This window comes from Schistocerca serialis, unplaced genomic scaffold (assembly GCF_023864345.2).
Source record: "Schistocerca serialis cubense isolate TAMUIC-IGC-003099 unplaced genomic scaffold, iqSchSeri2.2 HiC_scaffold_1364, whole genome shotgun sequence".
Classification (NCBI taxonomy): domain Eukaryota; kingdom Metazoa; phylum Arthropoda; class Insecta; order Orthoptera; family Acrididae; genus Schistocerca; species Schistocerca serialis.
Window position 1 is genome coordinate 1 of NW_026047585.1, and position 19,263 is coordinate 19,263.

General features: G+C 45.8%; 43 non-coding genes across 43 annotated transcripts; 15 read left to right on the forward strand and 28 right to left on the reverse strand.

Annotated features, from left to right (window-relative positions):
• The first annotated feature begins 142 nt into the window (after nucleotides 1–142).
• Nucleotides 143–214, forward strand: Trnaa-cgc (transfer RNA alanine (anticodon CGC)). Its single transcript has one exon. It is a non-coding gene; the product is annotated as a tRNA-Ala (tRNA).
• Nucleotides 215–489: 275 nt separating this feature from the next.
• Nucleotides 490–561, reverse strand: Trnac-gca (transfer RNA cysteine (anticodon GCA)). Its single transcript has one exon. It is a non-coding gene; the product is annotated as a tRNA-Cys (tRNA).
• Nucleotides 562–879: 318 nt separating this feature from the next.
• Trnaw-cca (transfer RNA tryptophan (anticodon CCA)) lies at nucleotides 880–951 on the reverse strand. The gene has a single exon. It is a non-coding gene; the product is annotated as a tRNA-Trp (tRNA).
• Nucleotides 952–1,069: 118 nt separating this feature from the next.
• Nucleotides 1,070–1,141, forward strand: Trnaa-cgc (transfer RNA alanine (anticodon CGC)). Its single transcript has one exon. It is a non-coding gene; the product is annotated as a tRNA-Ala (tRNA).
• Nucleotides 1,142–1,416: 275 nt separating this feature from the next.
• On the reverse strand, nucleotides 1,417–1,488 carry Trnac-gca (transfer RNA cysteine (anticodon GCA)). The gene has a single exon. It is a non-coding gene; the product is annotated as a tRNA-Cys (tRNA).
• A 318-nt stretch (nucleotides 1,489–1,806) lies between these two features.
• Trnaw-cca (transfer RNA tryptophan (anticodon CCA)) lies at nucleotides 1,807–1,878 on the reverse strand. Its single transcript has one exon. It is a non-coding gene; the product is annotated as a tRNA-Trp (tRNA).
• Nucleotides 1,879–1,996: 118 nt separating this feature from the next.
• On the forward strand, nucleotides 1,997–2,068 carry Trnaa-cgc (transfer RNA alanine (anticodon CGC)). Its single transcript has one exon. It is a non-coding gene; the product is annotated as a tRNA-Ala (tRNA).
• A 275-nt stretch (nucleotides 2,069–2,343) lies between these two features.
• Nucleotides 2,344–2,415, reverse strand: Trnac-gca (transfer RNA cysteine (anticodon GCA)). The gene has a single exon. It is a non-coding gene; the product is annotated as a tRNA-Cys (tRNA).
• A 318-nt stretch (nucleotides 2,416–2,733) lies between these two features.
• On the reverse strand, nucleotides 2,734–2,805 carry Trnaw-cca (transfer RNA tryptophan (anticodon CCA)). Its single transcript has one exon. It is a non-coding gene; the product is annotated as a tRNA-Trp (tRNA).
• Nucleotides 2,806–2,923: 118 nt separating this feature from the next.
• On the forward strand, nucleotides 2,924–2,995 carry Trnaa-cgc (transfer RNA alanine (anticodon CGC)). The gene has a single exon. It is a non-coding gene; the product is annotated as a tRNA-Ala (tRNA).
• A 275-nt stretch (nucleotides 2,996–3,270) lies between these two features.
• On the reverse strand, nucleotides 3,271–3,342 carry Trnac-gca (transfer RNA cysteine (anticodon GCA)). The gene has a single exon. It is a non-coding gene; the product is annotated as a tRNA-Cys (tRNA).
• Nucleotides 3,343–3,660: 318 nt separating this feature from the next.
• Trnaw-cca (transfer RNA tryptophan (anticodon CCA)) lies at nucleotides 3,661–3,732 on the reverse strand. The gene has a single exon. It is a non-coding gene; the product is annotated as a tRNA-Trp (tRNA).
• A 118-nt stretch (nucleotides 3,733–3,850) lies between these two features.
• Nucleotides 3,851–3,922, forward strand: Trnaa-cgc (transfer RNA alanine (anticodon CGC)). The gene has a single exon. It is a non-coding gene; the product is annotated as a tRNA-Ala (tRNA).
• Nucleotides 3,923–4,197: 275 nt separating this feature from the next.
• Trnac-gca (transfer RNA cysteine (anticodon GCA)) lies at nucleotides 4,198–4,269 on the reverse strand. Its single transcript has one exon. It is a non-coding gene; the product is annotated as a tRNA-Cys (tRNA).
• Nucleotides 4,270–4,587: 318 nt separating this feature from the next.
• Trnaw-cca (transfer RNA tryptophan (anticodon CCA)) lies at nucleotides 4,588–4,659 on the reverse strand. The gene has a single exon. It is a non-coding gene; the product is annotated as a tRNA-Trp (tRNA).
• Nucleotides 4,660–4,777: 118 nt separating this feature from the next.
• On the forward strand, nucleotides 4,778–4,849 carry Trnaa-cgc (transfer RNA alanine (anticodon CGC)). The gene has a single exon. It is a non-coding gene; the product is annotated as a tRNA-Ala (tRNA).
• Nucleotides 4,850–5,125: 276 nt separating this feature from the next.
• Nucleotides 5,126–5,197, reverse strand: Trnac-gca (transfer RNA cysteine (anticodon GCA)). Its single transcript has one exon. It is a non-coding gene; the product is annotated as a tRNA-Cys (tRNA).
• Nucleotides 5,198–5,515: 318 nt separating this feature from the next.
• Nucleotides 5,516–5,587, reverse strand: Trnaw-cca (transfer RNA tryptophan (anticodon CCA)). Its single transcript has one exon. It is a non-coding gene; the product is annotated as a tRNA-Trp (tRNA).
• A 118-nt stretch (nucleotides 5,588–5,705) lies between these two features.
• On the forward strand, nucleotides 5,706–5,777 carry Trnaa-cgc (transfer RNA alanine (anticodon CGC)). The gene has a single exon. It is a non-coding gene; the product is annotated as a tRNA-Ala (tRNA).
• A 276-nt stretch (nucleotides 5,778–6,053) lies between these two features.
• Trnac-gca (transfer RNA cysteine (anticodon GCA)) lies at nucleotides 6,054–6,125 on the reverse strand. Its single transcript has one exon. It is a non-coding gene; the product is annotated as a tRNA-Cys (tRNA).
• A 318-nt stretch (nucleotides 6,126–6,443) lies between these two features.
• On the reverse strand, nucleotides 6,444–6,515 carry Trnaw-cca (transfer RNA tryptophan (anticodon CCA)). The gene has a single exon. It is a non-coding gene; the product is annotated as a tRNA-Trp (tRNA).
• A 118-nt stretch (nucleotides 6,516–6,633) lies between these two features.
• Trnaa-cgc (transfer RNA alanine (anticodon CGC)) lies at nucleotides 6,634–6,705 on the forward strand. Its single transcript has one exon. It is a non-coding gene; the product is annotated as a tRNA-Ala (tRNA).
• A 276-nt stretch (nucleotides 6,706–6,981) lies between these two features.
• On the reverse strand, nucleotides 6,982–7,053 carry Trnac-gca (transfer RNA cysteine (anticodon GCA)). Its single transcript has one exon. It is a non-coding gene; the product is annotated as a tRNA-Cys (tRNA).
• Nucleotides 7,054–7,371: 318 nt separating this feature from the next.
• Trnaw-cca (transfer RNA tryptophan (anticodon CCA)) lies at nucleotides 7,372–7,443 on the reverse strand. Its single transcript has one exon. It is a non-coding gene; the product is annotated as a tRNA-Trp (tRNA).
• A 118-nt stretch (nucleotides 7,444–7,561) lies between these two features.
• Nucleotides 7,562–7,633, forward strand: Trnaa-cgc (transfer RNA alanine (anticodon CGC)). Its single transcript has one exon. It is a non-coding gene; the product is annotated as a tRNA-Ala (tRNA).
• Nucleotides 7,634–7,908: 275 nt separating this feature from the next.
• Nucleotides 7,909–7,980, reverse strand: Trnac-gca (transfer RNA cysteine (anticodon GCA)). The gene has a single exon. It is a non-coding gene; the product is annotated as a tRNA-Cys (tRNA).
• A 318-nt stretch (nucleotides 7,981–8,298) lies between these two features.
• On the reverse strand, nucleotides 8,299–8,370 carry Trnaw-cca (transfer RNA tryptophan (anticodon CCA)). Its single transcript has one exon. It is a non-coding gene; the product is annotated as a tRNA-Trp (tRNA).
• Nucleotides 8,371–8,488: 118 nt separating this feature from the next.
• Nucleotides 8,489–8,560, forward strand: Trnaa-cgc (transfer RNA alanine (anticodon CGC)). The gene has a single exon. It is a non-coding gene; the product is annotated as a tRNA-Ala (tRNA).
• A 275-nt stretch (nucleotides 8,561–8,835) lies between these two features.
• Nucleotides 8,836–8,907, reverse strand: Trnac-gca (transfer RNA cysteine (anticodon GCA)). Its single transcript has one exon. It is a non-coding gene; the product is annotated as a tRNA-Cys (tRNA).
• A 318-nt stretch (nucleotides 8,908–9,225) lies between these two features.
• Trnaw-cca (transfer RNA tryptophan (anticodon CCA)) lies at nucleotides 9,226–9,297 on the reverse strand. Its single transcript has one exon. It is a non-coding gene; the product is annotated as a tRNA-Trp (tRNA).
• A 118-nt stretch (nucleotides 9,298–9,415) lies between these two features.
• On the forward strand, nucleotides 9,416–9,487 carry Trnaa-cgc (transfer RNA alanine (anticodon CGC)). The gene has a single exon. It is a non-coding gene; the product is annotated as a tRNA-Ala (tRNA).
• Nucleotides 9,488–9,762: 275 nt separating this feature from the next.
• Nucleotides 9,763–9,834, reverse strand: Trnac-gca (transfer RNA cysteine (anticodon GCA)). The gene has a single exon. It is a non-coding gene; the product is annotated as a tRNA-Cys (tRNA).
• A 318-nt stretch (nucleotides 9,835–10,152) lies between these two features.
• Trnaw-cca (transfer RNA tryptophan (anticodon CCA)) lies at nucleotides 10,153–10,224 on the reverse strand. Its single transcript has one exon. It is a non-coding gene; the product is annotated as a tRNA-Trp (tRNA).
• Nucleotides 10,225–10,342: 118 nt separating this feature from the next.
• Nucleotides 10,343–10,414, forward strand: Trnaa-cgc (transfer RNA alanine (anticodon CGC)). Its single transcript has one exon. It is a non-coding gene; the product is annotated as a tRNA-Ala (tRNA).
• A 6,350-nt stretch (nucleotides 10,415–16,764) lies between these two features.
• On the reverse strand, nucleotides 16,765–16,836 carry Trnaw-cca (transfer RNA tryptophan (anticodon CCA)). The gene has a single exon. It is a non-coding gene; the product is annotated as a tRNA-Trp (tRNA).
• A 118-nt stretch (nucleotides 16,837–16,954) lies between these two features.
• On the forward strand, nucleotides 16,955–17,026 carry Trnaa-cgc (transfer RNA alanine (anticodon CGC)). The gene has a single exon. It is a non-coding gene; the product is annotated as a tRNA-Ala (tRNA).
• A 275-nt stretch (nucleotides 17,027–17,301) lies between these two features.
• On the reverse strand, nucleotides 17,302–17,373 carry Trnac-gca (transfer RNA cysteine (anticodon GCA)). The gene has a single exon. It is a non-coding gene; the product is annotated as a tRNA-Cys (tRNA).
• A 318-nt stretch (nucleotides 17,374–17,691) lies between these two features.
• Trnaw-cca (transfer RNA tryptophan (anticodon CCA)) lies at nucleotides 17,692–17,763 on the reverse strand. Its single transcript has one exon. It is a non-coding gene; the product is annotated as a tRNA-Trp (tRNA).
• A 118-nt stretch (nucleotides 17,764–17,881) lies between these two features.
• On the forward strand, nucleotides 17,882–17,953 carry Trnaa-cgc (transfer RNA alanine (anticodon CGC)). The gene has a single exon. It is a non-coding gene; the product is annotated as a tRNA-Ala (tRNA).
• A 275-nt stretch (nucleotides 17,954–18,228) lies between these two features.
• Trnac-gca (transfer RNA cysteine (anticodon GCA)) lies at nucleotides 18,229–18,300 on the reverse strand. The gene has a single exon. It is a non-coding gene; the product is annotated as a tRNA-Cys (tRNA).
• Nucleotides 18,301–18,618: 318 nt separating this feature from the next.
• Nucleotides 18,619–18,690, reverse strand: Trnaw-cca (transfer RNA tryptophan (anticodon CCA)). Its single transcript has one exon. It is a non-coding gene; the product is annotated as a tRNA-Trp (tRNA).
• Nucleotides 18,691–18,808: 118 nt separating this feature from the next.
• Trnaa-cgc (transfer RNA alanine (anticodon CGC)) lies at nucleotides 18,809–18,880 on the forward strand. The gene has a single exon. It is a non-coding gene; the product is annotated as a tRNA-Ala (tRNA).
• A 275-nt stretch (nucleotides 18,881–19,155) lies between these two features.
• On the reverse strand, nucleotides 19,156–19,227 carry Trnac-gca (transfer RNA cysteine (anticodon GCA)). Its single transcript has one exon. It is a non-coding gene; the product is annotated as a tRNA-Cys (tRNA).
• Nucleotides 19,228–19,263: the final 36 nt, after the last annotated feature.

Here is a 19,263-nt window from a genome sequence, read left to right on the forward strand (position 1 = left end):
GCGCTACCGTTGCGCCACGGAGTCGACGCTGCTTAGGTCTTGTCATGAATAGGTTCCTCCAACACTTACTGTACCGTTCAAACCTAAGAAATAATGACAGTAGGATCCACGAGACACTCGTCCCAGATGTACTTGCTCTGGCGGGGGTGTAACTCAGTGGTAGAGTGTCTGCTTCGCATGCAGAAAGTCCTGGGTTCAAATCCCAGCTCCTCCAATTTTTGTTTCTCCGTGCAGCAGTACAAGAAAACTTTTGCCTATCACCATATTCTACAAAATTCAGTGTACAAGATTCTTCCCCCAAGCAAGTGGATTTCGTACAGTTCGACCTCATGGCGGGAGGACGATGACCTGCAAGACCCTGGGCTGCGATCCCCCCCATTGAAATGTTGCTCCAAAGCCTTCGGTATGGCGTGCAGGGTGCATCTCAAACATGTATTTGCAACTCACCGCGACAATCGTCATTTGTTTTTTCGAGATACTGAAAAATGAAGGGGGCACCCGGGATTGAACCGGGGACCTCTCGATCTGCAGTCGAATGCTCTACGACTGAGCTATACCCCCTTTCACGATCTTTCTGTTCCCATAACTTAAGGAAAAGTATTATACTCTGCCTGGCTAAAGACGTCTAATCGAGCAAAATATTGCGTAATCATTATCTCTCAGTTATATATTAGCGTTAAACGATATAAATATCAAAAATACTAGACACTTCGCGCCTGGAAAACGTGCGAGTCGGCGCCTTCACCTTAATGTCAGAACGCGAAAATTGCACTAGTAGCTTTTTTCAAGCAAGTTCTGTTCGTCCGTTCTCCGTAATCGTTTGGTATCTGATTAAACTGACATACTCGCCTATGGCTTTCGTAAACGAAAATTTCATTGTGACCCCGACGTGATTTGAACACGCAACCTTCTGATCTGGAGTCAGACGCGCTACCGTTGCGCCACGGAGTCGACGCTGCTTAGGTCTTGTCATGAATAGGTTCCTCCAACACTTACTGTACCGTTCAAACCTAAGAAATAATGACAGTAGGATCCACGAGACACTCGTCCCAGATGTACTTGCTCTGGCGGGGGTGTAACTCAGTGGTAGAGTGTCTGCTTCGCATGCAGAAAGTCCTGGGTTCAAATCCCAGCTCCTCCAATTTTTGTTTCTCCGTGCAGCAGTACAAGAAAACTTTTGCCTATCACCATATTCTACAAAATTCAGTGTACAAGATTCTTCCCCCAAGCAAGTGGATTTCGTACAGTTCGACCTCATGGCGGGAGGACGATGACCTGCAAGACCCTGGGCTGCGATCCCCCCCATTGAAATGTTGCTCCAAAGCCTTCGGTATGGCGTGCAGGGTGCATCTCAAACATGTATTTGCAACTCACCGCGACAATCGTCATTTGTTTTTTCGAGATACTGAAAAATGAAGGGGGCACCCGGGATTGAACCGGGGACCTCTCGATCTGCAGTCGAATGCTCTACGACTGAGCTATACCCCCTTTCACGATCTTTCTGTTCCCATAACTTAAGGAAAAGTATTATACTCTGCCTGGCTAAAGACGTCTAATCGAGCAAAATATTGCGTAATCATTATCTCTCAGTTATATATTAGCGTTAAACGATATAAATATCAAAAATACTAGACACTTCGCGCCTGGAAAACGTGCGAGTCGGCGCCTTCACCTTAATGTCAGAACGCGAAAATTGCACTAGTAGCTTTTTTCAAGCAAGTTCTGTTCGTCCGTTCTCCGTAATCGTTTGGTATCTGATTAAACTGACATACTCGCCTATGGCTTTCGTAAACGAAAATTTCATTGTGACCCCGACGTGATTTGAACACGCAACCTTCTGATCTGGAGTCAGACGCGCTACCGTTGCGCCACGGAGTCGACGCTGCTTAGGTCTTGTCATGAATAGGTTCCTCCAACACTTACTGTACCGTTCAAACCTAAGAAATAATGACAGTAGGATCCACGAGACACTCGTCCCAGATGTACTTGCTCTGGCGGGGGTGTAACTCAGTGGTAGAGTGTCTGCTTCGCATGCAGAAAGTCCTGGGTTCAAATCCCAGCTCCTCCAATTTTTGTTTCTCCGTGCAGCAGTACAAGAAAACTTTTGCCTATCACCATATTCTACAAAATTCAGTGTACAAGATTCTTCCCCCAAGCAAGTGGATTTCGTACAGTTCGACCTCATGGCGGGAGGACGATGACCTGCAAGACCCTGGGCTGCGATCCCCCCCATTGAAATGTTGCTCCAAAGCCTTCGGTATGGCGTGCAGGGTGCATCTCAAACATGTATTTGCAACTCACCGCGACAATCGTCATTTGTTTTTTCGAGATACTGAAAAATGAAGGGGGCACCCGGGATTGAACCGGGGACCTCTCGATCTGCAGTCGAATGCTCTACGACTGAGCTATACCCCCTTTCACGATCTTTCTGTTCCCATAACTTAAGGAAAAGTATTATACTCTGCCTGGCTAAAGACGTCTAATCGAGCAAAATATTGCGTAATCATTATCTCTCAGTTATATATTAGCGTTAAACGATATAAATATCAAAAATACTAGACACTTCGCGCCTGGAAAACGTGCGAGTCGGCGCCTTCACCTTAATGTCAGAACGCGAAAATTGCACTAGTAGCTTTTTTCAAGCAAGTTCTGTTCGTCCGTTCTCCGTAATCGTTTGGTATCTGATTAAACTGACATACTCGCCTATGGCTTTCGTAAACGAAAATTTCATTGTGACCCCGACGTGATTTGAACACGCAACCTTCTGATCTGGAGTCAGACGCGCTACCGTTGCGCCACGGAGTCGACGCTGCTTAGGTCTTGTCATGAATAGGTTCCTCCAACACTTACTGTACCGTTCAAACCTAAGAAATAATGACAGTAGGATCCACGAGACACTCGTCCCAGATGTACTTGCTCTGGCGGGGGTGTAACTCAGTGGTAGAGTGTCTGCTTCGCATGCAGAAAGTCCTGGGTTCAAATCCCAGCTCCTCCAATTTTTGTTTCTCCGTGCAGCAGTACAAGAAAACTTTTGCCTATCACCATATTCTACAAAATTCAGTGTACAAGATTCTTCCCCCAAGCAAGTGGATTTCGTACAGTTCGACCTCATGGCGGGAGGACGATGACCTGCAAGACCCTGGGCTGCGATCCCCCCCATTGAAATGTTGCTCCAAAGCCTTCGGTATGGCGTGCAGGGTGCATCTCAAACATGTATTTGCAACTCACCGCGACAATCGTCATTTGTTTTTTCGAGATACTGAAAAATGAAGGGGGCACCCGGGATTGAACCGGGGACCTCTCGATCTGCAGTCGAATGCTCTACGACTGAGCTATACCCCCTTTCACGATCTTTCTGTTCCCATAACTTAAGGAAAAGTATTATACTCTGCCTGGCTAAAGACGTCTAATCGAGCAAAATATTGCGTAATCATTATCTCTCAGTTATATATTAGCGTTAAACGATATAAATATCAAAAATACTAGACACTTCGCGCCTGGAAAACGTGCGAGTCGGCGCCTTCACCTTAATGTCAGAACGCGAAAATTGCACTAGTAGCTTTTTTCAAGCAAGTTCTGTTCGTCCGTTCTCCGTAATCGTTTGGTATCTGATTAAACTGACATACTCGCCTATGGCTTTCGTAAACGAAAATTTCATTGTGACCCCGACGTGATTTGAACACGCAACCTTCTGATCTGGAGTCAGACGCGCTACCGTTGCGCCACGGAGTCGACGCTGCTTAGGTCTTGTCATGAATAGGTTCCTCCAACACTTACTGTACCGTTCAAACCTAAGAAATAATGACAGTAGGATCCACGAGACACTCGTCCCAGATGTACTTGCTCTGGCGGGGGTGTAACTCAGTGGTAGAGTGTCTGCTTCGCATGCAGAAAGTCCTGGGTTCAAATCCCAGCTCCTCCAATTTTTGTTTCTCCGTGCAGCAGTACAAGAAAACTTTTGCCTATCACCATATTCTACAAAATTCAGTGTACAAGATTCTTCCCCCAAGCAAGTGGATTTCGTACAGTTCGACCTCATGGCGGGAGGACGATGACCTGCAAGACCCTGGGCTGCGATCCCCCCCATTGAAATGTTGCTCCAAAGCCTTCGGTATGGCGTGCAGGGTGCATCTCAAACATGTATTTGCAACTCACCGCGACAATCGTCATTTGTTTTTTCGAGATACTGAAAAATGAAGGGGGCACCCGGGATTGAACCGGGGACCTCTCGATCTGCAGTCGAATGCTCTACGACTGAGCTATACCCCCTTTCACGATCTTTCTGTTCCCATAACTTAAGGAAAAGTATTATACTCTGCCTGGCTAAAGACGTCTAATCGAGCAAAATATTGCGTAATCATTATCTCTCAGTTATATATTAGCGTTAAACGATATAAATATCAAAAATACTAGACACTTCGCGCCTGGAAAACGTGCGAGTCGGCGCCTTCACCTTAATGTCAGAACGCGAAAATTGCACTAGTAGCTTTTTTCAAGCAAGTTCTGTTCGTCCGTTCTCCGTAATCGTTTGGTATCTGATTAAACTGACATACTCGCCTATGGCTTTCGTAAACGAAAATTTCATTGTGACCCCGACGTGATTTGAACACGCAACCTTCTGATCTGGAGTCAGACGCGCTACCGTTGCGCCACGGAGTCGACGCTGCTTAGGTCTTGTCATGAATAGGTTCCTCCAACACTTACTGTACCGTTCAAACCTAAGAAATAATGACAGTAGGATCCACGAGACACTCGTCCCAGATGTACTTGCTCTGGCGGGGGTGTAACTCAGTGGTAGAGTGTCTGCTTCGCATGCAGAAAGTCCTGGGTTCAAATCCCAGCTCCTCCAATTTTTGTTTCTCCGTGCAGCAGTACAAGAAAACTTTTGCCTATCACCATATTCTACAAAATTCAGTGTACAAGATTCTTCCCCCAAGCAAGTGGATTTCGTACAGTTCGACCTCATGGCGGGAGGACGATGACCTGCAAGACCCTGGGCTGCGATCCCCCCCCATTGAAATGTTGCTCCAAAGCCTTCGGTATGGCGTGCAGGGTGCATCTCAAACATGTATTTGCAACTCACCGCGACAATCGTCATTTGTTTTTTCGAGATACTGAAAAATGAAGGGGGCACCCGGGATTGAACCGGGGACCTCTCGATCTGCAGTCGAATGCTCTACGACTGAGCTATACCCCCTTTCACGATCTTTCTGTTCCCATAACTTAAGGAAAAGTATTATACTCTGCCTGGCTAAAGACGTCTAATCGAGCAAAATATTGCGTAATCATTATCTCTCAGTTATATATTAGCGTTAAACGATATAAATATCAAAAATACTAGACACTTCGCGCCTGGAAAACGTGCGAGTCGGCGCCTTCACCTTAATGTCAGAACGCGAAAATTGCACTAGTAGCTTTTTTCAAGCAAGTTCTGTTCGTCCGTTCTCCGTAATCGTTTGGTATCTGATTAAACTGACATACTCGCCTATGGCTTTCGTAAACGAAAATTTCATTGTGACCCCGACGTGATTTGAACACGCAACCTTCTGATCTGGAGTCAGACGCGCTACCGTTGCGCCACGGAGTCGACGCTGCTTAGGTCTTGTCATGAATAGGTTCCTCCAACACTTACTGTACCGTTCAAACCTAAGAAATAATGACAGTAGGATCCACGAGACACTCGTCCCAGATGTACTTGCTCTGGCGGGGGTGTAACTCAGTGGTAGAGTGTCTGCTTCGCATGCAGAAAGTCCTGGGTTCAAATCCCAGCTCCTCCAATTTTTGTTTCTCCGTGCAGCAGTACAAGAAAACTTTTGCCTATCACCATATTCTACAAAATTCAGTGTACAAGATTCTTCCCCCAAGCAAGTGGATTTCGTACAGTTCGACCTCATGGCGGGAGGACGATGACCTGCAAGACCCTGGGCTGCGATCCCCCCCCATTGAAATGTTGCTCCAAAGCCTTCGGTATGGCGTGCAGGGTGCATCTCAAACATGTATTTGCAACTCACCGCGACAATCGTCATTTGTTTTTTCGAGATACTGAAAAATGAAGGGGGCACCCGGGATTGAACCGGGGACCTCTCGATCTGCAGTCGAATGCTCTACGACTGAGCTATACCCCCTTTCACGATCTTTCTGTTCCCATAACTTAAGGAAAAGTATTATACTCTGCCTGGCTAAAGACGTCTAATCGAGCAAAATATTGCGTAATCATTATCTCTCAGTTATATATTAGCGTTAAACGATATAAATATCAAAAATACTAGACACTTCGCGCCTGGAAAACGTGCGAGTCGGCGCCTTCACCTTAATGTCAGAACGCGAAAATTGCACTAGTAGCTTTTTTCAAGCAAGTTCTGTTCGTCCGTTCTCCGTAATCGTTTGGTATCTGATTAAACTGACATACTCGCCTATGGCTTTCGTAAACGAAAATTTCATTGTGACCCCGACGTGATTTGAACACGCAACCTTCTGATCTGGAGTCAGACGCGCTACCGTTGCGCCACGGAGTCGACGCTGCTTAGGTCTTGTCATGAATAGGTTCCTCCAACACTTACTGTACCGTTCAAACCTAAGAAATAATGACAGTAGGATCCACGAGACACTCGTCCCAGATGTACTTGCTCTGGCGGGGGTGTAACTCAGTGGTAGAGTGTCTGCTTCGCATGCAGAAAGTCCTGGGTTCAAATCCCAGCTCCTCCAATTTTTGTTTCTCCGTGCAGCAGTACAAGAAAACTTTTGCCTATCACCATATTCTACAAAATTCAGTGTACAAGATTCTTCCCCCAAGCAAGTGGATTTCGTACAGTTCGACCTCATGGCGGGAGGACGATGACCTGCAAGACCCTGGGCTGCGATCCCCCCCCATTGAAATGTTGCTCCAAAGCCTTCGGTATGGCGTGCAGGGTGCATCTCAAACATGTATTTGCAACTCACCGCGACAATCGTCATTTGTTTTTTCGAGATACTGAAAAATGAAGGGGGCACCCGGGATTGAACCGGGGACCTCTCGATCTGCAGTCGAATGCTCTACGACTGAGCTATACCCCCTTTCACGATCTTTCTGTTCCCATAACTTAAGGAAAAGTATTATACTCTGCCTGGCTAAAGACGTCTAATCGAGCAAAATATTGCGTAATCATTATCTCTCAGTTATATATTAGCGTTAAACGATATAAATATCAAAAATACTAGACACTTCGCGCCTGGAAAACGTGCGAGTCGGCGCCTTCACCTTAATGTCAGAACGCGAAAATTGCACTAGTAGCTTTTTTCAAGCAAGTTCTGTTCGTCCGTTCTCCGTAATCGTTTGGTATCTGATTAAACTGACATACTCGCCTATGGCTTTCGTAAACGAAAATTTCATTGTGACCCCGACGTGATTTGAACACGCAACCTTCTGATCTGGAGTCAGACGCGCTACCGTTGCGCCACGGAGTCGACGCTGCTTAGGTCTTGTCATGAATAGGTTCCTCCAACACTTACTGTACCGTTCAAACCTAAGAAATAATGACAGTAGGATCCACGAGACACTCGTCCCAGATGTACTTGCTCTGGCGGGGGTGTAACTCAGTGGTAGAGTGTCTGCTTCGCATGCAGAAAGTCCTGGGTTCAAATCCCAGCTCCTCCAATTTTTGTTTCTCCGTGCAGCAGTACAAGAAAACTTTTGCCTATCACCATATTCTACAAAATTCAGTGTACAAGATTCTTCCCCCAAGCAAGTGGATTTCGTACAGTTCGACCTCATGGCGGGAGGACGATGACCTGCAAGACCCTGGGCTGCGATCCCCCCCATTGAAATGTTGCTCCAAAGCCTTCGGTATGGCGTGCAGGGTGCATCTCAAACATGTATTTGCAACTCACCGCGACAATCGTCATTTGTTTTTTCGAGATACTGAAAAATGAAGGGGGCACCCGGGATTGAACCGGGGACCTCTCGATCTGCAGTCGAATGCTCTACGACTGAGCTATACCCCCTTTCACGATCTTTCTGTTCCCATAACTTAAGGAAAAGTATTATACTCTGCCTGGCTAAAGACGTCTAATCGAGCAAAATATTGCGTAATCATTATCTCTCAGTTATATATTAGCGTTAAACGATATAAATATCAAAAATACTAGACACTTCGCGCCTGGAAAACGTGCGAGTCGGCGCCTTCACCTTAATGTCAGAACGCGAAAATTGCACTAGTAGCTTTTTTCAAGCAAGTTCTGTTCGTCCGTTCTCCGTAATCGTTTGGTATCTGATTAAACTGACATACTCGCCTATGGCTTTCGTAAACGAAAATTTCATTGTGACCCCGACGTGATTTGAACACGCAACCTTCTGATCTGGAGTCAGACGCGCTACCGTTGCGCCACGGAGTCGACGCTGCTTAGGTCTTGTCATGAATAGGTTCCTCCAACACTTACTGTACCGTTCAAACCTAAGAAATAATGACAGTAGGATCCACGAGACACTCGTCCCAGATGTACTTGCTCTGGCGGGGGTGTAACTCAGTGGTAGAGTGTCTGCTTCGCATGCAGAAAGTCCTGGGTTCAAATCCCAGCTCCTCCAATTTTTGTTTCTCCGTGCAGCAGTACAAGAAAACTTTTGCCTATCACCATATTCTACAAAATTCAGTGTACAAGATTCTTCCCCCAAGCAAGTGGATTTCGTACAGTTCGACCTCATGGCGGGAGGACGATGACCTGCAAGACCCTGGGCTGCGATCCCCCCCATTGAAATGTTGCTCCAAAGCCTTCGGTATGGCGTGCAGGGTGCATCTCAAACATGTATTTGCAACTCACCGCGACAATCGTCATTTGTTTTTTCGAGATACTGAAAAATGAAGGGGGCACCCGGGATTGAACCGGGGACCTCTCGATCTGCAGTCGAATGCTCTACGACTGAGCTATACCCCCTTTCACGATCTTTCTGTTCCCATAACTTAAGGAAAAGTATTATACTCTGCCTGGCTAAAGACGTCTAATCGAGCAAAATATTGCGTAATCATTATCTCTCAGTTATATATTAGCGTTAAACGATATAAATATCAAAAATACTAGACACTTCGCGCCTGGAAAACGTGCGAGTCGGCGCCTTCACCTTAATGTCAGAACGCGAAAATTGCACTAGTAGCTTTTTTCAAGCAAGTTCTGTTCGTCCGTTCTCCGTAATCGTTTGGTATCTGATTAAACTGACATACTCGCCTATGGCTTTCGTAAACGAAAATTTCATTGTGACCCCGACGTGATTTGAACACGCAACCTTCTGATCTGGAGTCAGACGCGCTACCGTTGCGCCACGGAGTCGACGCTGCTTAGGTCTTGTCATGAATAGGTTCCTCCAACACTTACTGTACCGTTCAAACCTAAGAAATAATGACAGTAGGATCCACGAGACACTCGTCCCAGATGTACTTGCTCTGGCGGGGGTGTAACTCAGTGGTAGAGTGTCTGCTTCGCATGCAGAAAGTCCTGGGTTCAAATCCCAGCTCCTCCAATTTTTGTTTCTCCGTGCAGCAGTACAAGAAAACTTTTGCCTATCACCATATTCTACAAAATTCAGTGTACAAGATTCTTCCCCCAAGCAAGTGGATTTCGTACAGTTCGACCTCATGGCGGGAGGACGATGACCTGCAAGACCCTGGGCTGCGATCCCCCCCATTGAAATGTTGCTCCAAAGCCTTCGGTATGGCGTGCAGGGTGCATCTCAAACATGTATTTGCAACTCACCGCGACAATCGTCATTTGTTTTTTCGAGATACTGAAAAATGAAGGGGGCACCCGGGATTGAACCGGGGACCTCTCGATCTGCAGTCGAATGCTCTACGACTGAGCTATACCCCCTTTCACGATCTTTCTGTTCCCATAACTTAAGGAAAAGTATTATACTCTGCCTGGCTAAAGACGTCTAATCGAGCAAAATATTGCGTAATCATTATCTCTCAGTTATATATTAGCGTTAAACGATATAAATATCAAAAATACTAGACACTTCGCGCCTGGAAAACGTGCGAGTCGGCGCCTTCACCTTAATGTCAGAACGCGAAAATTGCACTAGTAGCTTTTTTCAAGCAAGTTCTGTTCGTCCGTTCTCCGTAATCGTTTGGTATCTGATTAAACTGACATACTCGCCTATGGCTTTCGTAAACGAAAATTTCATTGTGACCCCGACGTGATTTGAACACGCAACCTTCTGATCTGGAGTCAGACGCGCTACCGTTGCGCCACGGAGTCGACGCTGCTTAGGTCTTGTCATGAATAGGTTCCTCCAACACTTACTGTACCGTTCAAACCTAAGAAATAATGACAGTAGGATCCACGAGACACTCGTCCCAGATGTACTTGCTCTGGCGGGGGTGTAACTCAGTGGTAGAGTGTCTGCTTCGCATGCAGAAAGTCCTGGGTTCAAATCCCAGCTCCTCCAATTTTTGTTTCTCCGTGCAGCAGTACAAGAAAACTTTTGCCTATCACCATATTCTACAAAATTCAGTGTACAAGATTCTTCCCCCAAGCAAGTGGATTTCGTACAGTTCGACCTCATGGCGGGAGGACGATGACCTGCAAGACCCTGGGCTGCGATCCCCCCCATTGAAATGTTGCTCCAAAGCCTTCGGTATGGCGTGCAGGGTGCATCTCAAACATGTATTTGCAACTCACCGCGACAATCGTCATTTGTTTTTTCGAGATACTGAAAAATGAAGGGGGCACCCGGGATTGAACCGGGGACCTCTCGATCTGCAGTCGAATGCTCTACGACTTTTTTTTTTTTTTTTTTATTTTTTTCTATTTTTTTAGGGCCTCCCATCTCCCCTTCTAGCCCTTCCATTCGCTCTCCTTCATGCGCCTTCTTCGGCGAGCTTCATTGCTAAAATCAAATGAAATACTCCTTTGCAAGTAAGGGAATCCATATCAAACGTGGTGAGAAAAGTAAATGTCTCCATCCAAATGAACTTATTTTGTAACGTTGGATGGTTGTTTAAAATAACTGAAAATGATCTGGTGAAAATTGTGGATAAAGAAAGAAAAATTTATTGGTTAACTGAGAAACGTAGGCTTCTTAAGGACACACACAATACCAAACACTGATCTCTCTCTTTTTTTTTTTTTTTTTTTTTTTTTTTGTTTTTTTTTTTTTTTTTTTAAGCATAGGCATAGAATGCAAGGCCTTTTCAGGGTTCTGCGAAGGCCTTCACGGCTACCGTAGCGGCCCTGGGGCCCACGAAGTCCCCACCGTACGTCGCCCTTAGCAGCAATCCCCTACTTTGGCATCGCAAAATCCGATATTTTATCCGCTATTCGTCATTGCGTACGTCATCCGATGCCTTGTTTGTCAAATAATATTTTTAGCATGTTACCATACAAGGTCTTGTGGTGTCGTTGTCCACATATTTTATAATATTCCAGTAATAGATGTTGCTCATAGTCCAGTACGTCGGGCAGGCCGAGGTTATTAATGACATAATTGACATAGTTCCCCAGTAGCCATAGGGTAACATTATTCTTTTGAATTGGGAAAGCAACGCTTTCGGGGTTGACGAGAATGTCGACAGTAAGGTGTCTGCCGTCGTTCCTATTGATAAACGCCACCTGTTGGCGGACTCTGTCCCAAATGACCTGGTAGCCGTTGCATATGAGACGATGCCGGAGGGTGTCTATCACATTACAACGTGGACACTGATTTGTGTCACTCAATCCTATAGACTGTAATCTTTCATTTGTGGCAACGGTATTATTGACAACCTTGTACCAGGCACCGCGCACATTGGTGGACAGTACTTTATTGTTTATATTCTTCCATATATTTTGCCAATTTCGGGTGGGATATTTTGATTCCATTCTGTTACGGTTGTCCTTTGTAGTAAGGCAATCCATGATGAAACTACAGTTTCTTTTGGTCCTATCCGCGACAATGCAGTGCAGATAACTGAGTTCTAAATAGTAGAATCTGATGTGCTGCAATTTGTAAGAGATTTTACTTATGTTAATAGGTGGTTCCATACTCTCCGGTGTAAGGATTCGGAAAAGTTTCGATGATAAATTATTGTGGCGGTCTTCTAAAAGCTGAAGTGTACGCTTGATATAAAGAGCCGTAGTTTTGCGGCGGATATCGGTCAGTCCGAGGCCTCCTTCTCGCGGTTTTAAAGTTATAGTACTGGCCGCCACTTTAAATATCTCACCTCTCCAAACATACTTGCAGAGGAAGCTCATGATGGTTTTGGATATCGCTTTAGGTATCGGCAGTATTTGACCTACATATACTGCTTTCGAAAGGACAGCGCAGTTGATTAATTGCACCCTTTGGATAATGTTCAAGTCTCTAAGTCGGTTCATTATTAAAGTACCTCGAATACTATGTAAGACCTTCTTCCAGTTGAATGTCGTTGTTTGCAGGGGGCATCGGTAGAACCTCACACCTAACGCAGTGTGATGGTCTACAGACCTGGCCCATTCGAGGGCAGTGTTCCTGAAGCCATGGAGATTTAGAAAGGAGCTTTTCATATCGTTGATTTGCGCGCCCGTTGCGAAGCAGTAAAGGCGAACAATCTCTCTCAGTCTTACAACGTCGTCATTACTTCTGACGATGACACCGACGTCGTCGGCGTAAGCGTTGGTAGCGTTACTGACCCCTGAAATTGATATGCCTTCTAATTCCTTGTTTAATCGTTTCAGCAAAGGTTCTAGTGCGACCACAAATAGCATCATTGATAAAGGACTTCCCTGCGGGACACCATTTGCTATTTCGACATCTCGAGTATAGTGTCCATTGATTAAAATTGTGGTTTTCATCCCTTGCAATAGATTTTTTAAGACAATTAAAAATTTGTCGTTAAAACCTATATGCATCAGAGTGGTAAATAAATATTCATGGTTTACCCTATCAAAGGCTTTAGAAAAGTCGATAAAAACGAGGCCAGCCTTCGTCAATGTCGTTGAGAAGATACTGATTATGTCCCTGTATTCGCAGACTGTTTTAAAAATATTCCGACCCGGGAGACACGTTTGATGGGGACCAATTACTGTATCAAACACCGGTCGGAGTCTGTTTTTTACAACCCTGGCAATAATTTTATAATCAGAGTTCATTAAGGATATCGGTCTCATTTTGTTGAGCTGTTTGACATCCGAATTGATTCCCTTAGGAAGTAAAACAGTGACACACTCTTTCATTTCGTCAGGTATGTGCCCTCCACTCAAGATTTCGTTGACGACTTGTGTGAATTTATTCCTTATAATATGCCAATATTGGGAATAAAATTCTACGGGTAAACCGTCGGGCCCAGGTGATTTTTTAACAGGTGAGCTTTTAATTACTTCGAAAATGTCTTCAGACAGGATTTCAACAGTGAGGCTCCTGTTGTGTTCTGCAGTTACTAGTTGTTCCATATCACAGTTTCGGAGCAGTTCCTGTCCATGATCTGGGATATACTGGTGAGCGCTGTACAAGTGATTATAATACCTATGAGCCTCGTTTAAAATATCTTTTTGTTGAGTTAAAAGACGTTGATCTTCAGAGAGCAATGACTGAATAAAATTTCTTCGACGATTTTTTTCGTGCTGGAGTAGATGATAGAGTGAAGCGTGTTCTTCTTCCACTGTGGTTTGAACTCGTGATTTTATTGTCAGTCCTTCCAGCTGTTTGCGTTTAAGACTAAGAAGTTCGGCCTTGACCTGTTGGATACCCGTTCTGACAGCCGCGGACATGGGCATATCATAAAGGTCACGCAGACAAGTATAGTAGAATTCGACAGTGCGCCGAGACCAAAGTGCCCTTTCCCTACTGTAAGAAATTAGAGTAGATCTAAGTTTCTTTTTGGCGCATAAAGTCCACCAATCTATCGTTGACCGGTATTTGTGGCTTTGTCGTAGTGAAAGTTGCCAAGAAGCTTCTAACTGCTCAGTTAGGGCGTTATCTCGAAGCATGGCGATATTTAATTTCCAAAAAGGACGGCCCCAGTATGTCTTCTGTTTAGGAAGTCCAATGCTGCACCTTAGTGCTAGATGGTCGGAAAAGAAAGTTGGTATTCGTTCGACGCCACTGATTTTGCTGGCTAAATGTGAACTGACGTATATGCGGTCGATCCGACTTTGCGCTTTAGTGCTAAAATATGTATACTGGACAGACACGGGGTATTTGACCTCCCAAGCGTCCTGCCATTTCATTGTTTTCACAAGACCATCTAGTTCTGGGGAGAAATTGAAATTTGGCGTTTGGTCTTTCCTGTGTAGGACACAATTCCAGTCACCTCCGACTATTACATCAACGGGGTTTTCCTTTAGTAAAAACACTAGATCATTTTTAAAAAAATTGGCTCGGTCTGTTCGACCACTGCTTCCCGAAGGTACATAAACATTTATAATCGTAACACCGAAAATCTTAAAACTGATTCCCCGCCCCGATTCCAACATGGTTACATCTGTTATTGCAATACCTTCCTTGACCAGGACAGCGGTGCCGCAAGCGCCTTCTGAGGCGACATTGAGAATTGCAGTAAATCCCGGAACATACAAATTTGAAAAACACACTTCTTGAAAAAGCGCAATATCGGTATCGGACTGATATATGAAGTCCCGGAGGGCAGCAATGTTAGTTGCACTCTGGATCTTGTTAATATTAACAGTCATAACGTGATACGTTTGATCCATTGGCAAGAGCTGTTATTGTTTACTGGACTTTCCGGCGATTAGGCGTATGTAGGCCGAATTCACATGTCATTCGTGCGCTCAAAGTGTAGTCGTGAGCTTGAGAGGTTGCGGTTAACATGCCATACCATTGTTCGCAGATACATGTGGCAGTGTTGTCTCCGTATCGTCTGCCCATTCAAAACGGCTATTCTGGGGAGATTGTCTACGTTGGGAAGTAGGTACGTCCTGATGGTCTGAAAATTCGAGGCCTGGTGTTCCTTCGTCCCGGACACCGTGCTCAGGTGATGTCCGTAGATGCGATGGTATGCTACCGACCTCGGGTTCCCTCCGGCCATGGTCTTCGATCGTTGTCTGTTCCTGAATGCTCCTCAACCTATCCCGCAGAGCCGGGGCTAAGCTTTCAGCAGCCTGGTGTGCTAACCGCTTTTTGCGACGTTTCCTAGCTTTCCGAGGCGATCTTGACCGCTCTGGAGACGAATCAGGGGACTTTTCGGACGAATGCGGAGACGAAGTCGGCGATGCAAGCCGGTCTTGTGTCCTAGTCGAAGAGCCAACGCTGCTCTTCTCACCAGGCGTGGAAGAAAGGACGACCGCAGTTAGACTCGCCTCTGTCGCAGGGGGCCTGTCAGCCGCGCTGTGGGAAGCAGAACCGTAGTCATTGACTCCTTGTGTCAGTTGGATGATCGAGTGATCTATGCTCATGTCTTGCCCAACAATATTCTGAACTGGATCGTCCGTTGCCGCTACTTTCGTGGTGGTCTCGTCCTGTCGTGCACAATCAGGCGGTTGCAGGGAGGTATCCACAGTAACCGCAGAAGGTTCTGCTCGCGAGCTACGAGAAGGCTCGGCACAGTCGTAAGGTACCTGACTTTCACTGGTGGGACACTGGGGCGCTGTATGGTTAGTCATAGCTACGGATCTACCACTGTCTATATGGTTGTTAACACTCTCGGGATGCTCGCATTGGTCCCCCAGTTCGAAAGATGTCTGCCGAGCTGATCGCAAAGGTGACGTGGCAGCAGCATACGTCATCTGCAGGTGAACTACAGGCCCTGCACCTTCGGATTCTACCCTTGGTAATTGAGGAACCCTCCGTCTACTGCACTCAGCACGCACGTGCTCTGTCGAGTTACAAATGGCACAGGTGCGAGGCTGTCCATCGTAAATGATCAACGCACGGTATCCTCCAATAATTACAAAGGAAGGAATGTGCTTGAGAAGTTCCATCTTAACCTGGCGAACGCCATTCAAAACGGGAAACATGTGTGGTTCTGACCACATTTCCGCAACATTGGAAATTACTCTGCCATACGCCCCGAGAACACGATTGATTTCGACTACAGGCATTTCAAAAGGAAGCTCAAATACTCTTACTGTTCGTATTCCCATCCCAGCATAGGATACTACGACATCGCTAACTGAGCCGTCTAAGTGATTGAACTTAATAATACCTCCACATTGTTCAACAAGTGCGACACATTTAGCAGGATCTGCCAATTTCACATATGCCGAGTTAGTCACAAACGATAAATGAACTCCAACTAAATCATCTTTCGTAATTCCAACTTTTTCTGTGAGCCACAGTTTGATTTCAAAAGCTTTCGGTCGTACGAAATTTCTATCGAAAGCGAATTTAATCGTGTCTTTTCTCATCTTCATCAAACCAATACACAATTAAGTGAAGTAATGCGCTTGCGAGCCGGCCTACCTGGCTCGCAGGAAAACAGCCTTGTTGACACGAAACGTCCGCAGCGGCCGCCACACGTCCGTCTCGCGCCGAAGACGAGGCGCGAATGACTGAGCTATACCCCCTTTCACGATCTTTCTGTTCCCATAACTTAAGGAAAAGTATTATACTCTGCCTGGCTAAAGACGTCTAATCGAGCAAAATATTGCGTAATCATTATCTCTCAGTTATATATTAGCGTTAAACGATATAAATATCAAAAATACTAGACACTTCGCGCCTGGAAAACGTGCGAGTCGGCGCCTTCACCTTAATGTCAGAACGCGAAAATTGCACTAGTAGCTTTTTTCAAGCAAGTTCTGTTCGTCCGTTCTCCGTAATCGTTTGGTATCTGATTAAACTGACATACTCGCCTATGGCTTTCGTAAACGAAAATTTCATTGTGACCCCGACGTGATTTGAACACGCAACCTTCTGATCTGGAGTCAGACGCGCTACCGTTGCGCCACGGAGTCGACGCTGCTTAGGTCTTGTCATGAATAGGTTCCTCCAACACTTACTGTACCGTTCAAACCTAAGAAATAATGACAGTAGGATCCACGAGACACTCGTCCCAGATGTACTTGCTCTGGCGGGGGTGTAACTCAGTGGTAGAGTGTCTGCTTCGCATGCAGAAAGTCCTGGGTTCAAATCCCAGCTCCTCCAATTTTTGTTTCTCCGTGCAGCAGTACAAGAAAACTTTTGCCTATCACCATATTCTACAAAATTCAGTGTACAAGATTCTTCCCCCAAGCAAGTGGATTTCGTACAGTTCGACCTCATGGCGGGAGGACGATGACCTGCAAGACCCTGGGCTGCGATCCCCCCCATTGAAATGTTGCTCCAAAGCCTTCGGTATGGCGTGCAGGGTGCATCTCAAACATGTATTTGCAACTCACCGCGACAATCGTCATTTGTTTTTTCGAGATACTGAAAAATGAAGGGGGCACCCGGGATTGAACCGGGGACCTCTCGATCTGCAGTCGAATGCTCTACGACTGAGCTATACCCCCTTTCACGATCTTTCTGTTCCCATAATTTAAGGAAAAGTATTATACTCTGCCTGGCTAAAGACGTCTAATCGAGCAAAATATTGCGTAATCATTATCTCTCAGTTATATATTAGCGTTAAACGATATAAATATCAAAAATACTAGACACTTCGCGCCTGGAAAACGTGCGAGTCGGCGCCTTCACCTTAATGTCAGAACGCGAAAATTGCACTAGTAGCTTTTTTCAAGCAAGTTCTGTTCGTCCGTTCTCCGTAATCGTTTGGTATCTGATTAAACTGACATACTCGCCTATGGCTTTCGTAAACGAAAATTTCATTGTGACCCCGACGTGATTTGAACACGCAACCTTCTGATCTGGAGTCAGACGCGCTACCGTTGCGCCACGGAGTCGACGCTGCTTCGGTCTTGTCATGAATAGGTTCCTCCAACACTTACTGTACCGTTCAAACCTAAGAAATAATGACAGTAGGATCCACGAGACACTCGTCCCAGATGTACTTGCTCTGGCGGGGGTGTAACTCAGTGGTAGAGTGTCTGCTTCGCATGCAGAAAGTCCTGGGTTCAAATCCCAGCTCCTCCAATTTTTGTTTCTCCGTGCAGCAGTACAAGAAAACTTTTGCCTATCACCATATTCTACAAAATTCAGTGTACAAGATTCTTCCCCCAAGCAAGTGGATTTCGTACAGTTCGACCTCATGGCGGGAGGACGATGACCTGCAAGACCCTGGGCTGCGATCCCCCCCATTGAAATGTTGCTCCAAAGCCTTCGGTATGGCGTGCAGGGTGCATCTCAAACATGTATTTGCAACTCACCGCGACAATCGTCATTTGTTTTTTCGAGATACTGAAAAATGAAGGGGGCACCCGGGATTGAACCGGGGACCTCTCGATCTGCAGTCGAATGCTCTACGACTGAGCTATACCCCCTTTCACGATCTTTCTGTTCCCATAACTTAAGGAACAGTATTATACTCTGCCTGGCTAAAGACGTCTAATCGAGCAAAATATTGCGTAATCATTATCTCTCAGTTATATATTAGCGTTAAACGATATAAATATCAAAAATACTAGACACTTCGCGCCTGGAAAACGTGCGAGTCGGCGCCTTCACCTTAATGTCAGAACGCGAAAATTGCACTAGTAGCTTTTTTCAAGCAAGTTCTGTTCGTCCGTTCTCCGTAATCGTTTGGTATCTGATTAAACTGACATACTCGCCTATGGCTTTCGTAAACGAAAATTTCATTGTGACCCCGACGTGATTTGAACACGCAACCTTCTGATCTGGAGTCAGACGCGCTACCGTTGCGCCACGGAGTCGACGCTGCTTAGGTCTTGTCATGAATAGGTTCCTCCAACACTTACTGTACCGTTCAAACCTAAGAAATAATGACAGTAGGATCCACGAGACACTCGTCCCAGATGTACTTGCTCTGGCGGGGGTGTAACTCAGTGGTAGAGTGTCTGCTTCGCATGCAGAAAGTCCTGGGTTCAAATCCCAGCTCCTCCAATTTTTGTTTCTCCGTGCAGCAGTACAAGAAAACTTTTGCCTATCACCATATTCTACAAAATTCAGTGTACAAGATTCTTCCCCCAAGCAAGTGGATTTCGTACAGTTCGACCTCATGGCGGGAGGACGATGACCTGCAAGACCCTGGGCTGCGATCCCCCCCATTGAAATGTTGCTCCAAAGCCTTCGGTATGGCGTGCAGGGTGCATCTCAAACATGTATTTGCAACTCACCGCGACAATCGTCATTTGTTTTTTCGAGATACTGAAAAATGAAGGGGGCACCCGGGATTGAACCGGGGACCTCTCGATCTGCAGTCGAATGCTCTACGACTGAGCTATACCCCCTTTCACGATCTTTCTGTTCCCATAACTTAAGGAAAA